The sequence below is a fragment of the Hyla sarda genome, chromosome 2, assembly GCF_029499605.1.
Source record: "Hyla sarda isolate aHylSar1 chromosome 2, aHylSar1.hap1, whole genome shotgun sequence".
NCBI classification, from domain to species: domain Eukaryota; kingdom Metazoa; phylum Chordata; class Amphibia; order Anura; family Hylidae; genus Hyla; species Hyla sarda.
The window spans coordinates 334,727,494-334,743,499 of record NC_079190.1 but is presented as its reverse complement, the minus strand read 5'-3'; the positions used below and the strand labels follow the sequence as shown (position 1 = coordinate 334,743,499).

At 47.3% G+C, this 16,006-nt stretch overlaps 1 protein-coding gene across 3 annotated transcripts in view; it reads left to right on the top strand.

Moving 5' to 3' along the window:
- Window positions 1–16,006, top strand: part of MAPKAPK2 (MAPK activated protein kinase 2) — a 767,506-nt gene that overhangs the window by 141,323 nt on the left and 610,177 nt on the right. Inside the window, exons 1-2 of one of the 3 annotated variants that reach the window (XM_056557995.1) lie at window positions 13,722–13,849; window positions 15,054–15,292. The gene's annotated coding sequence lies outside the window, so the exon portion shown is untranslated. Of the gene's footprint in view, window positions 1–13,721; window positions 13,850–14,921; window positions 15,293–16,006 lie in introns of those variants that run through there. The other 2 variants (XM_056557994.1, XM_056557991.1) reach the window with 2 other exon arrangements.

Here is a 16,006-nt window from a genome sequence, read left to right as displayed (position 1 = left end):
TCCCCTCCATTCGGAGGGTGTCTGAATTGGCAGCTCTCTCCTGCCGTTCTCCATTTTTGGTGATCCACCAGGACAAGGTTGTCTTCCGGCCAGATCCTTCCTTTTTGCCTAAGGTTGTTTCGGCCTTCCATCTCAAGAGGACATTGTCCTTCCGTCTTTTTGTCCTGCTCCTTCTCATCCTAAGGAGCGTTTACTCCACAAGCTGGATGTGGTTCGGGCTGTTAGGTCCTATCTCTCTATCACTTCTTCGTTTCGTCAGTGCAATTCCTTTTTCATCCTTACGGAAGGTCGTCGTAAGGGACAACCTGCTTCCAAGGCCACCATTTCTCTGTGGATTCGGTCTACCATTTCGGAAGCCTATCGCCGTAGGGAATCTGAAAAGAGCAAAAGAAGGAAAGACCGACGGAAAGGTGCCTAGTGTGATACCGTTGATGACAGGTGGGAGGGGTTAGTCGAAGAGTAGATAATGGGTGCTCACCTTGAGCGAGCAAAAAACTTGCATGTAGACCCACAGTGGGGTTAGTGGTATGGATAATAGTCCACCGGATGCAGCTGCTAAGCCCAGGGTACAGGACAGGACTAGCCAGTCATGGATAGATATGCAGTGGTAAGGAATAGTGTTGAGCGGCATAGGCCATATTCGAATTCGCGAATATTCGCGAATATATGGACGAATATTCGTCATATATTCGCGAATATTCGCATATTCGTTATATTCTCGTTTTATTTTCCCATATGCAAAAATACGCGTATGCGAAAATTAACATATGTGAAAATTCGCATATGCGAAAATTAGCATATGCTAATGTTCGCATATGCGATTTTTCGCACCCCAGTCTCACACAGTAGTATTACAGCCTTCTTTTCACCACACAAGCTGGAAGCAGAGAGGGGTGATCACTGTGATGTGTACTGTGAAGAAAAAAAATAAATAAAAAATATTCGTAATTACGAATATATAGCGCTATATTCGCGAAATTCGCGAATTCGCGAATATGCGATATTCGCGAATAATATTCGCATTGCGAATATTCGCGAGCAACACTAATAAGGAAGAAAAAAACCCTTTTCAAAGGGCGCTGCTGTTGTCCATTTAAGCACATCTCATATTGTTTGCAAAGGTCACCTTCAAATAAGCATCCTGCCTCCTGCGCGTCCGCTCGTTGATTGATTGCTCCCAATCAATCAACGAGCGGACGCGCAGGAGGCAGGATGCTTATTTGAAGGTGACCTTTGCAAACAATATGAGATGTGCTTAAATGGACAACAGCAGCGCCTTTTGAAAAGGTTTTTTTTCTTCCTTACCACTGCATATCGCCGTAGGGGGCAGATTCCTCCCTTCAGGGTTGTGGCTCATTCTACCTGTTCTGTTGGGGCATCCTGGTCTCTCCAGAACAAAGCCTCGGCCTTGCAGATGTGCAAGGCGACTACCTGGTCATCTTTGCACACTTTCTCGAGGTTCTAGCGGGTTCATACCTTCGCATCGGCTGATGCTAGTCTGGGCCGTAAAGTGCTGCAGGCGGCAGTGGAACAGCGGTCTGCCTGACTGCTTATCTGCCCACGGCTTTGGTACATCCCATGGTCTGTGTCCCCCAATGGAGCCGATAGAGAAAAGGAGATTTCTTAATACTTAACGTAAAATCTCTTTCTCGAAGGATCCATTGGGGGACACAGCTCCTGCCCTTTTCGGTTTCTCTTTGGTTCTCTGTCCAGAGGCGTACCTAGAGCATTTGGCTACCGGGGCGGACCCTTTGTTTGGCGCCCCCCCCCACACACACACACCCACCCCCCCTTAATTACACCCCCTCACTCCCCTCCCCCCAGGAGTGGACTGACAACACTCGGGGCCCCCGGACCAAAAAAAGGCATGGGCCCCTGCTAGGCTCTGCAGCTCGTCAATCTTCTGCCATGCTCCTATTCCACCCAAATCCCACACACATTAAACTAAAATTTATATATATAAGAAACACTTTAACGTATGTAAATTTCCATGACCATTAATACTGGTATACAAGGAGTAAATATATACCACCACACAATAACTGGATAATACCGCCATACTGTACTGAATAAAACCACTATATACAGACCAGTATACTATAAAGGATCTGTATACAATATAAGTGATTATTTACAGGACCGTATGGCGGTAGATATCAGCTGTACACAGGATGTGTATACCATATAAGCGATTACAGTTACATTTTGGGACTCACAATTACGTCTTTTCTGATCAGCAGCGTCCTCTTTCCTTTTCTTCTCTGTCCGGATAAGACCGCCATGTAGATCTCTTAACATCTGCAGGAAAAACATGTCAGACTCTGCATATATTCAGTGCCCTCCTCTACACAATCTTCCCATCTATAGGCCCACAAACTGTAATAATGCCCTCCTTGGTGTCCTGCATAGTAAAAGGGCAGGTAGGTAGGTAGCCAGGTAACCCCCTCTTTCCCATAGGTATATGCAGAGTTACACCCCCTCTCTTTCTCATAGGTATATTCAGAGTTACACCCCCCCTCTCTTTCTCATAGGTATATGCAGAGCTACGCTACACCCCCCTCTTTCCCATAGGTATATGCAGAGCTACACCCCCCCTCTTTCCCATAGGTATATCTAGGGCTGGGCGGTATATCGGTTCATAACGAATACCAAGTTTTTTGGGCTGCACGATATGAATTTTCCCCCATACCGCAATACCGGTTGGGCCCCTCCCCCTCGGAAATGTATTATCAGCCTAGCACAGCGCTGTCCCCACATCGGGAACTAATCCTATGTTACCCGCCAGCACTGTTCTGCTCCCCCCAATTAATGATCAGCCCAGCTGGGTACTACTCACATATGTCAAGCACTCCCCTCCTCCTCTTTGTTGGGGGTCGCCGGGCGCTGGAACTCTATACTGTACGCCAGTGGTCTCCAGCCTGCAGACCTCCAGATGTTGCAAAACTACAACTCCCAGCATTCCCGGACAGCCAGGCATGCTGGGAGTTGTAGTTTTGCAACAGCTGGAGGTCCGCAGGTTTGAGATCACTGCTGTACGCTGTATACCTATGCCCGGGATGCAAAAGATACAGAAAATAAACTTAACTCACCCACGTCGGCCGCACGCTGGGGCCGGGAATGCCGGACAGCCGTCAGCCTATAACCGGCCAGAGCGATTCCCCGCCCTGGCCAGTGATAGGCTGAGCCCACTGTCATGTATGAAGCCGGCTTCTTACATGACAGTGGGCTCAGCCTATCACTGGCAGGGGCGGGGCATCGTTCTGGCCGGTGATAGGCTGACGGCTGTCCGGCGTTCCCGTCCCCAGCGTGCGGCCGACGTGGGTGAGTTTAGTTTATTTTCTGTATCTTTTGCAGCACGGGCATAGGTATACAGTGTACAGCAGTGGTCTCAAACCTGCATTAATCATTATTGGGGGGAGCAGAACAGCGCTGGTGGGTCTCATGATTTTGGGGGGGGGAAATACCGTTATATACCGTGGAAGTTAAAAAAAATACCGTGATACACATATATGGTCATACCGCCCAGCCCTAGGTATATGCAGAGCACTTCCCTTCTCCCCCCCTTCCCTATAGGTATATGCAGTGCACCCCCCTCCCCCCTTCCCTATAGGTAAATACAGAGAACCCCCCTCTCCCCCCTTCCCTATAGGTATATGCAGAGCACCCCCTCTCCCCCCCTTCCCTATAGGTATATGCAGAGCACCCCCCCTCCCCCTTCCCTATAGGTAAATGCAGAGCACCCCCCCTCTCCCCTATAGGTAAATGCAGAGCACCCCCCCTCTGCCCCCTTCGCTTTAGGTAAATGCAGAGCACCCCCCTCCCCCCTGCCCTATAAGTAAATTCAGAGCACACCCCCTCTCCCCTATAGGTAAATGCAGAGCACCCCCTCTCCCCCCCTTCCCTTTAGGTAAATGCAGAGCACCCCCCTTCCCTATAGGTAAATGCAGAGCACCACCCTTCCCTCTCCCCCCTTCCCTATAGGTAAATGCAGAGCACCCCCCTCTCCCCCCTTCCCTATAGGTAAATGCAGAGCACCCCCTCTCCCACCCTTCCCTATAGGTAAATGCAGAGCACCCCCCCTCCCCCTTCCCTATAGGTAAATGCAGAGCACTCCCCTATAGGTAAATGCAGAGCACCCCCCTCTCCCCTATAGGTAAATGCAGAGCACCCCCCTCTCCCCCCTTCCCTATAGGTAAATGCAGAGCACCCCCCTCTCCCCCCCTTCCCTATAGGTAAATGCAGAGCACCCCCCTCTCCCACCCTTCCCTATAGGTAAATGCAGAGCACCCCCCCCTCCCCCCTTCCCTATAGGTAAATGCAGAGCACCCCCCTCTCCCCTATAGGTAAATGCAGAGCACCCCCCTTCCCTATAGGTAAATGAGAGCACCACCCTTCCCTCTCCCCCCTTCCCTATAGGTAAATGCAGAGCACCCCCCTCTCCCCCCCTTCCCTATAGGTAAATGCAGAGCACCCCCCTCTCCCACCCTTCCCTATAGGTAAATGCAGAGAACCCCCCCTCCCCCCTTCCCTATAGGTAAATGCAGAGCACCCCCCTCTCCTCTATAGGTAAATGCAGAGCACCCCCCTCTCCCCCCTTCCCTTTAGGTAAATATAGAGCACCACCCCTCTCCCCCTTCCCTATAGGTAAATGCAGAGCCCCCCCTCCCTCTCCCCCCCTTCCCTATAGGTAAATGCAGAGCACCCCCCCTCTCCCCCCCTTGGTATGCCACTGTCTCTGTCCGAGGGTGTGTTCAGTTATATTTTTTCTTCTGGTTCTCGGACAGTTCGTGTTTTTTCCTTGACCTGTCGGTCCCCCCTTCCCTTTAGGTAAATGCAGAGCACCCCCCCTCTCCCCCCCTTGGTATGCCACTGTCTCTGTCCGAGGGTGTGTTCAGTTATATTTTTTCTTCTGGTTCTCGGACAGTTCGTGTTTTTTCCTTGACCTGTCGGTCCCCCCTTCCCTTTAGGTAAATGCAGAGCACCCCCTCTCTCCCCCCTTCCCTATAGGTAAATGCAGAGCACCCCCCTTCCCTCTCCCCCCTTCCCTATAGGTAAATGCAGAGCACCCCCCTCTCCCCCCTTCCCTATAGGTAAATGTAGAGCACCCCCCTCTCCCACCCTTCCCTATAGGTAAATGCAGAGCACCCCCCCTTCCCTATAGGTAAATGCAGAGCACCCCCCTCTCCCCTATAAGTAAATGCAGAGCACCCCCCCTCTCCCCCCTTCCCTTTAGGTAAATATAGAGCACCCCCCCTCTCCCCCTTCCCTATGGGTAAATGCAGAGCCCCCCTCCCTCTCCCCCCTTCCCTATAGGTAAATGCAGAGCACCCCCCGATCCCCCCCTTGGTATGCCACTGTCTCTGTCCGAGGGTGTGTTCATTTATATTTTTTCTTCTGATTCTCGGACAGTTCGTGTTTTTTCCTTGACCTGTCGGTCCTCTCCTATTGCTCTGGTACTAAAACTGATTAGCTCAGGGCCTGGAGGCGGGTATATCCTGCTGGGAGGAGCCGACTTTTTTGTTGCCATCGTGTCATACCTCCTAGAGACAGCAGCATACACCCATGGTCTGTGTCCCCCAATGGATCCTTCGAGAAAGAGATTTTACGGTAAGTATTAAAAAATCTCCTTTTTTTAATCAAAAATAGATTTTTGATATTGTAAAAGTAATAAACCATCAAATAAAGTACATATATTAGGTATCGCCATAATCGTACCGACCTGCAGAATGAAATTATCATGTTATTGATAATGCACAGTGAACACCGTAAAAATAATAATAATACTTTTGCCAAAATTACTGATTTTGGGTAATGCCTCCTCACTAAAAATTTCATGAAATGTGATCAAAATGTCAAATATACCCAAAATTAGTACTATTCAAAACCGCTACCTATCTTGCAAAAAACAAGACCCCACACAGTTCCAATATACTGCTATTAGCAAGAATTACAGCAAAGAATTGGTAAATACACCAAATATGGAGATGGAAAGGAAGGCTATAAGGGGAGGAGGAGGCCTCCATTTGGGCACAGGGTCTCATGTTTACCTGTGTTCAAAATATTAAATAGAAACTGTGCCAATGCCGCCTCTGTAAAACTAAAATAAAACGTGATCAAAATGTCCCATCTTCTCCAAAATGGTACCACTATGAAATTTCAACTCTTCATGGAAAATATTTTCCATCGCACAACATTGTCGGTATAAATTGTCGGTATAAAAAAAAAAATATATACACAGCTCTCAAAAAGTAGCGATCCACTAACAAGATTTATTTAATCAAAAATTGTTTTTATAGTGTAAAAGTAATAAACCATCAAATAAAGTACATAAATGAGGTGTCGCCATAATCGTACCGACCTGCAGAATGAAATTATCATGTTGTCACGATTCGGCTGGCTGGAGGTGGATCCTCTGTGCCAGAGAGGGATTGGCGTGGACCGTGTCGGTGGACCGGTTCTAAGTTGCTACTGGTATTCACCAGAGCCCGCCGCAAAGCGGGATGGACTTGCAGCGGCGGTAGCAACCAGGTCGTATCCACCGGCAACGGCTCAACCTCTCTTACTGCTGAGATAAGCGCGGTACAAGGGAGTAGACAAGAGCAAGGTCGGACGTAGCAGAAGGTCAGGGCAGGCAGCAAGGATCGTAGTCAGGGGCAACGGCAGGAGGTCTGGAACACAGGCTAGGAACACACAAGGAAACACTTTCACTGGCACAATGGCAACAAGATCCGGCAAGGGAGTGCAGGGGAAGTGAGGTATAAGTAGGGAGTGCACAGGTGAAGACACTGATTAGGCCTGCTGCGCCAATCAGTGGCGCAGTGGCACTTTAAATCGCAGAGATCCGGCGCGCGCGCGCCCTAAGGAGCGGGGCCGCGCGCGCCGGGACAACACAGACGGAGAACGGGTCAGGTACAGGAGCCGGGATGGGCATCGCGATCGGGCGCGTCCCGCATTGCGAATCGCATCCCGGCTGGGAGTGATATCGCAGTGCACCCGGTCAGGAGGTCTGAACGGGGCGCTGCGAATGAGAGGACGCTGCGAGCGCTCCGGGGAGGTGCGGGGACCCGGAGCGCTCGGCGTAACACATGTTATTAATAATGCACGATGAACACCGAAAAAAATTATAATAGTACTCTTGCCAAAATTACTAATTTTTGATAATGCCTCCTCACTTAAAATTTCATAAAATGTGATCAAAATGTCAGATATACCCAAAATTAGTACTATTAAAAAATTCTACCTATCCTGCAAAAAACAAGACCCCACACAGTTCCAATATACTGCTATTAGCAAGAATTACCGTAAAAAATTTGTAAAGACACCACTTATGGAGATGGAAAGGAAGGCTATAAGGGGAGGAAGAGGCCTCCATTTGGGCACAGGGTCTTATGTTTCCCTGTGCTCAAAATATAAAATAAAAACCGTGCCAATGACGCCTCTGTAAAAAAAACAGCAAAAGTGATCAAAATGTCCAATGTACACCAAAATGACACCACTAGGAATGTCAACTCTTCATGGAAAAAATTTGCCATCTCACAAAATTGTAGGTATGAAAATATAAAAAAGTTACAGCTCTCAAAAATTAGCGAGTAGCCACGAAGTCTGTGTACACTGAGTCGCCGCACGCATGCCCAATGTACTCAGACATCGCGGCTGCTCTGCGATGTCTGACTACAAGCGGTGTCTTGCAGGCTTCATGCGTGTCTGCTCAGAGCGGAGTATTGCCGCTGTGAGCAGGCTGAGGGGCATTCGGGTTAGTTCTAACTGCTGAAGGCACACTATAAGTTTGGTAACTGGCGGATGCCACTGTAAAACACGCTGCGGATCCCTTAAGTGTGACCCTACCCTTAATGTTGACATTAGTGAGAGTTAGACCACTAATGCACAGCGTACCACCAAAGACCATGGAGGAGATTTATCAAAACCTGTCCAAAGGAAAAGTTGCTGAGTTGCCCATAGCAAACAATCAGTTTGCTTCTTTGTTTTTTCAGAGGCCTTTTAAAAAATGAAAGAAGCAATCTGATTGGTTGCTATGGGCCACTCAGCTTCTTTCCCTCTTTGCATATTTTAATACATCTTCCTTTATATTGCTTAGATAACTCCAGAGTTAGATAGATGTGTGTTAAATCAACCAATCAGCAGACAGAGTCCTAGCTGCTGTAAGCAAACACTGAACTGAACCATGGACTGGAGGGTAAAATAAAAGTGAGGCCACCAGCAGAAAAATGCATATATAAAAGAAAAAGGTACAAGAGCCAGAAGACAAAATACTACTGTATATATGTAATATAAGCCGAAGCCCCTAATTTTACCCCAAAATCCCAGGAAAAGTTATTGACTCGAGTATAAGCCTAAGGTGGGAAATACATCATCCCCCCTGTCATCATCCAGACCCCCGTCATTAACACCCTCATCATCATCACCACCTGTCATCATCCCCCCTTCATCATCACAGCCTGTCATCATCCCCCCTTCATCATCACCACCACCTGTCATCATCCCCTTGTCATCATCCCACACCCCCCTTCATCACCCCCTTGTCATCATCCCACCCCCCCTTCATCATCCCCTTGTCATCATCCCACACCCCCCTTCATCATCCCCTTGTCATCATCCCACACCCCCCTTCATCATCCCCTTGTCATCATCCCACACCCCTCCTTCATCATCCCCTTGTCATCATCCCACACCCCCCTTCATCATCCCGTTGTTATCATCACCACATGTCATCAGCCCCCCCTTCATCATCACCTCTTATCAATGTCTGATACAGTGGTCTTCAACCTGCGGACCTCCAGATGTTTCAAAACTACAACTCCCAGCAAGCCCGGGCAGCCATCGGCTGTCCGGGCTTGCTGGGAGTTGTAGTTTTGAAACCTCTGGAGGTCCGCAGGTGGAAGACCACTGCGGCCTTCTACATCATCCAGCCCCCCCCCTCACCCTCTTTAGTTCTGTACTCACCTCCGCTCGGCGGGACGTTAGGGTGCGCTGGTCCGGTGCTGCAGGACTGTCCAATGGGGAGGTCGTCTGGTGGATAGTGGTTACGGGCTGCCATCTTCACCGGGGGGCCTCTTCTCCGCGCTTCGGGCCCGGAAGGAATGTCCCTCTGCATCGTCGTCAAGGCAAGGTGACTATTCCGGGGCCGGGCCCGAAGCGCGGGGAAGAGCCCCCCTCCCCCCCCGGGGAAGATGAAGCACTATCCCACCAGACGACCTCCCCACCGGACAGTCCTGCAGCACCGGACCAGCGCACCCTAACGTCAACGCCGAGCAGAGGTAAGTACAGAACTAAAGGGGGTGAGAGGGGGGGCTGGATGATGTCGAAGGCCGCAGTGGTCTTCAACCTGCGGACCTCCAGAGGTTTCAAAACTACAACTCCCAGCAAGCCCGGAAAGCCGATGGCTGCCCGGGCTTGCTGGGAGTTGTAGTTTTGCAACATCTGGAGGTCCGCAGGTTGAAGACCACTGAGGGCGGAGAGTTCACTCGAGTATAAGCCGAAGGGGGTGTTTTCAGCACGAAAAATCATGCTGAAAAAATCGGCTTATACTCGAGTATATACGGTATCTTGTCTTTCATGTGTAAATCATATAGCTGGTTTCTTTATCATTTTAACTGTGTTTTTTGTTGGGGGGGAGGAGGGGGGGTCCACTGTTTGTTTGTTTGTTGGGCTAGGCACAGTTGCTATGATGACTGTTATACTGCAGCGGCCATTTTATCTGGCATCCTAGAGACAGCTTAAAGGGGTACTCTGGTGCTTAGACATCTTATCCCCTATCCAAAGGACCACAGGGGGGGCGGCGTGTGACGTCACACCTCCGCCCATTTGTGACATCTCGCTCCGCCCCTTAATGCAAGCCTATGGGAGGGGGCGTGATAGCTGTCATGCCCCTTTACATAGGCTAGCATTGAAGGATGGAGCGTGACATAACACAGGGGCGTAGGCGTGAGGTCACACGCCGCCGGCCCTGTGGTCGCTGGTAATCAGACCCGGAGCGAACACGCTCTGGGAACTGATTACAAATGGGGTGCCGCGTGCAAGATCATGGGGGTCCCCAGTGGCAGGACTCCCGCGATCAGGCATCTTATCCTCTATCCTTTGGATAGGGGATAAGATGTCTAAGCACCGGAGTACCCCTTTAAAGACCAGCCCAGTGCTAGTCCTGAGTGTCCCCCAATTGTATGAAAATGATGTCGCTTCTCTATGTGCTCTGTTTCTATAATGTTAGGCGGTCACAGAGGGTGCACAGGTTTGGGCAGTGTTGGCACAGAAGTGAGCATTCCCATTATGCTTTGTACTGAATAGTATAGTCTAGGACAGTGGCGTAGCTATAGAGGTCGCAAAGGTCGCCAGGCACAGCCCCAGGTCCCGGGCCTGAAGGGGAGGCTTGTCGCCGTGGACGCTGCGGCAGCGGCGCTGCCAGTACCAGGCCCGGCGCTAGCCTCAAACCCCCACCCCTCCCCCGCCGAGGTCCCGGGCCTGAAGGGGAGGCTTGTGGCAGCGGCGCTGCCAGTACCAGGCCCGGTGTGGCGCTAGCCTCAACCCCCCACCTTCTACCACAACCCCTAAGCACACACCATAATGTTGCCGAGACGTACACCCCCTCCTCCCCTCACAATATGCAGCGCAGGCACTGCAGACACGCTCCTAATGCCTGCAGCAACGGACTAGCAGTGAGCGCAGAGGAGGGACCGGATCACCAGCAGGTCTCCTTGGTGAACTTCATGGCGGCTGCAGGTGAGTGAGGAGGGGTTAATGGAGGAGTGGTGGGGGGCTTAATTTTGGTTCCGGAGGAGCAGCAGGGATGGCCAGGTGGTCGAGTTGCCTGGCCTTAATTTTGGGTCCGGAGGGGGGTGGGGGGTGTTAATGTCGGGTCCGGAAGGGGGGTTGGGGTCCAGAGGCAGAGTGTGTATGTATGATGTGTGTGTATGTACTGTATGTATGGTGTATGTATGATATGTGTATATGTACTGTATGTATGGTGTATGTATGATGTTTGTGTATGTACTGTATGTATGGTGTATGTATGATGTGTGTGTATGTACTGTATGTATGGTGTATGTATGATGTACATATATGTACTGTATGTATGGTGTATGTATGATTGTGTATATGTACTGTATGTATGGTGTATGTATGATGTGTGTGTATGTACTGTATGTAAGGTGTATGTATGATGTGTTTATGGTGTATGAATGATGTGTGTAAGCAACATGTATGTATGTATAATGTGTGGAGATGTGTGTAAGCTAGAAGGATGTATATATGATGTGTGGAGATGTATTATGCGTGGGGATCTGGAGGCGGCGGGTGTGTATATGAAGTGTTTAAGTATGATGTGTGTGTATGTATCCATTATGCACGTGGGGGGAGGTGGCATGTGTGTGTATGTATGATGTGAGTATGTACTGTGTATGTACTGTATGTATGATGTATGAATGATGTGTGTATATACTGTATGTATGATGTATGAATGATGTGTGTGTATGTGCTGTATGTAAGATGTATGAATGATGTGTGTGCATGAATGGTGTGTGTATGAATGATAGATGTGTGTAAGCAAGATGTATGTATGATGTGTGGAGATGTGTGTAAGGTAGAAGGATGTATGTATGTATGATGTGTGGAGATGTAATATGCGGGGCGATCTGGAGGCGGCAGGTGTATGTATGATATGTGTTTATGTATAATGTATGTGTGTGTATGATGTGCATGTATATGTATGTATTATGCATGTGTGTGTGGGAGGGGTGGGGGGGTGTAGGAGGCGCCAGGCGTGTGTTTGCATGATGTGTGTATGTTTCATAGATGTGTGTAAGCTAGATGTGTGCGTACATGTGTGTGTATTTGTGATGTGCGTATGTATGATAGATGTGTGTAAGCTAGATGAATGTATCTATGATGTGTGAATGTATGATGTATGTGAATGTATGATGGATGTGTGGATGATAGATGTATGTATGAATGATAGGTGTGTGTATGTATGATAGATGGGTGTGTGCTGTGTATATGTATCATAAATCTATCATACACACAAATATCATAACCATACATCTACCATACATACACCAGTCTCATACACATCTATCATACATAAATACATATACTGTTCATCAATGTGGGGGGACAGGAGGTGATTGGATATGGGTCTGACTTTGGGGTCTGGAGATTTTGGCAGGGGAGCCTAGAGCAGAATTCTGGGGTCTGGGGAGGGGGCAGAGGAGCCTGGAGAGGACTTAGTGGTCTAGGGAGGGGGGAAGAAGAGCATGTAGGAGGACTTATGGCTCTGGGAGGAAAGGGGGGTTGGAACAGAGGAGCCAGGAGGAGAACAGAGGGGTCTGGAGGAGGACAGGTGGGATTCAGCTAAACTGAGAAGAAACAGTGTGTAACAGTATTATTAGTATTATTATGAAGGGATTATTATATTTGGAAGGTAGTGTGTGGCAGGGTTATATTCATAGGGTACATCGTATAGCATGGTTATTTTTGAGGGTTTATATTCAGGGGCACAGTGTGTGGAAGTATTATTATATTCAGGGGTAGAGTGGTTGGCAGTATTACGTTCATGGGCACCGTGTAGCAGTATTATATTCAGAGGGTATGGTGTGTGGTAGTATTATATTCAGAGAGCACAGTGTGTGGCAGGATTATATTCAGGGGTAACAGTAGGTGGCAATATTTTATTCAGGGGGAACAGGAGGTGGCAATTTTATATTCAGGATGAACAGGAGGTGGCAGTATTTTATTCAGGGGGTACAGTAGTTGGCAGTATTATATTCAGGTGGTACAGTGTGTGGCAGTATTATATTCAGGGGTTACAGTAGTTGGCAGTATTATATTCAGGGGGTACAGTGTGTGGCAGCATTATATTCAGGGGGTACAGTGTGTGGCAGTATTATATTCAGGGGGTACAGTGTGTGGCAGTATTATATTCAGGGGGTACAGTAGGTGGCAGTATTATATTCAGGGGGTACAGTGTGTGGCAGTATTATATTCAGGGGGTACAGTAGGTGGCAGTATAATATTCAGGGGGTACAGTGTGTGTCAGTATTATATTCAGGGGGTACAGTAGTTGGCAGTATTATATTCAGGGGGTACAGTGTGTGTCAGTATTATATTCAGGGGGTACAGTAGTTGGCAATATTATATTCAGGGGGTACAGTGTGTGTCAGTAATATATTAAGGGGTAGAGTGTGTGGTAGTATATTCAGGGGGTACAGTGTGGGGCAGTATTATATTCAGGGGGTATAGTGTGTGGCAGTATTATATTTAGGGGACACAATGTGTGGCAGTATTACATTCAGGGGGTACAGTAGATGGCAGTATTATATTCAGGGGGTACAGTGTGTGGTAGTATTATATTCAGGGGGTACAGGGTGTGGCAGTATTATATTCAGGGGTACAGTGGGTGGCAATATTATATGCAGGAGGTACAGTGGATGGTAGTTTTATATTCAGGGGGCACAGTGTGTGTCAGTATTATATTCAGGGGTAGAGTGTGTGGCAGTAGTATATTCAAGGGGTACAGTAGATGGCAGTATTATATTCAGGGGGTACAGTATGTGGCAGTATTATATTCAGGGGATACAGTGTGGCAGTATTATATGCAGGAGGTACAGTGGATGGTAGTATTATATTCAAGGGATACAGTGTGTGGCAGTATTATATTCAGGGGGTACAGTATTTAGCAGAATAATAATGATTATTGTCTTCATATGAGGATCTACTGAGAAAGTGAGAACCTATGATGTCCAGTTATCAGACTCTGCAGAGAAGATGGAGCTGGAAGAAGTCCTGGTTTCTGGATCAGATGGAGAAGAAAAGAAAAGACAACAGAGAAGACGTCACTCAGGTCTTTCATATTGTGTTTTCTCCTGACTGTCCCATCAGCTGTAGTCACTTGTTAGTTCTGCAGTGATGATGGGTGATGAAGTACCCTAATCTGTGGCTCTCCATCTGTTGCAAAACTACAACTCCCATAATGCCTATTCTCTCCAGACATGATGGGAGTTATAGCTTTATAACAGCTGGAGAGCAACTGGAACCAATGTGATTGGTGGGGGTCCCAGCAGTTGGATCCCCAGTAGAAAATGGGCTGCTTATTCTTAAATGCCGGGCCTATGTTTTGTCTGTCTGGCCCTGCCTGTCAGTCACTTATATCGTTGTGTATTCTCCTGACTGTGTCTCATCAGTGCTGTAGTCACTGATATCTTTCAGCGGCCAAGTAAGGGGTTGTCTGGGATTGGGGAAGAGGGTTGTCAGGTGATAGGGGGGCCCTAGCAAATTTTTGCACCGGGGCCCTGTGGTTTCTAGCTACGCCCCTGGTCTAGGATACTGTTTTCCAAGCAGTGCACTTCCAGCTGTTGCAAAACTACAAATCCCAGCATGCTGGAAGTTGTAGTTTTGCAACAGCTGGAAGCACACTGGTTAGAAAACTCTGGTTTGGGAGATGGAAACATACATCGCTTTAGTTTTTAGTTTGTGTGTGGTATTGTAGCTCAGATCCATTGAAGTGAATGGAGGGGATTTGTAATAACATATGTACCGTAAAGACAGGTGTGGTGCTGTAGTAAAAAAAGAAAGCAGGTGTGTATGCTTTTTAAATCATGTGGCACCAAGACACAATTAGTTCATTTCTTTTTTAACCTTTATATAGAAGAACATGTGAAAAATTGGATGAGTGGTATACAGCTCTTTAAATACATAAATATTTATTTTGCTATCTAACGAATATATATAGAAATATAGATATGTATAAAGTGTAGTATACACTAAACATGTGTATCCCCTGACTTTTATAACTGTGGAAAGAAACTATGCCGGAGCACCTCTCAATAACCTAACAGCTGATTGGTTGATGAAACAAAGAAGCCTTGGCTGATGACATGACAATCGGGCTGGTGACATCATAATAGCAGATAGATTACTCAGCCAGATGCAAAGAGCAGTCTCTCATTCGCTCACTAGAGTATAACAACATTACATGTGAGAACTCACTGCCCATTGCTGTAGTTTTCTAGTCACTTTATCTTCTTTGCCATTCTCATACAATAAAGGCAAAAAAGGAGTGGAGAAAGGAGAAAATGGGAAGAAAGGTGAGCAAAGACCAGGACAGTGAAAATAATATCGAGGAGCTGCCCAGTACAGCCAAGATACCAAGAAAGAAAAGGTTTATTGGCATTCCTGCAAAATATCTGTGCCTGGATGACCTGTAAAAGGAGGAAAACTTCCAGCAAGGAAGAGAAGTGTAAGAGACCACTCCGGACCGACAACATCCATCTGATCGACGGTACAGGTAGGACATCATGGTAAACTAGAATTGTCTATCATCTTCTTCTATATACTTCTCATTATCACAGGACTCCAGGTGTAATAGGCCAGATTGACTACTACAAGTGGGCCATATTGACTAATGCCACATTTATACACTTTTCTGGCACTTTTCAAAAGGGGGCATGGTTTAAGAAAAAGTTGGTGTAACCTAAGATATGATATCATGTGACAAAAATGCACCAGAATTCTGGAGTAAATTTCTGGCACAGTTTAAAAGGGGTTATCCAGGCTTAGAAAAACATAGTTATCATCCAGAAACATTGTGGCAACTGTCCTTATGTAACATGCTCATTAGTTTAACGCAATTTGGAACTATGGTCGTTGTTATATAATATGTGCACTGACTACTATTCCATAGACTTTACAAATATTTCAATGCTTAAATCTTAATTTGGCCATATTTTTGATATAGCCTAAGTCAATTAATATTTGGGTCTTCCTTAGACTGTCTGGTTTAAGTTTACACTATATAAGAATTAGACAGTTTTAGTAAATCTGGGCCAATAATCTTAGTCTCATTGGAGCTGAAGTTCTAGACATCCTGAGCCTCTGGGATAGGACATGTACATTGGTTTTATCATGTAGCTGGAAGAACTTATCACTTTGCAAAAATTAAATCTTTCTATTCTTTGTTAGAACTTATGTCCAGACCAACAAAGCATTTCTATCATCTCTT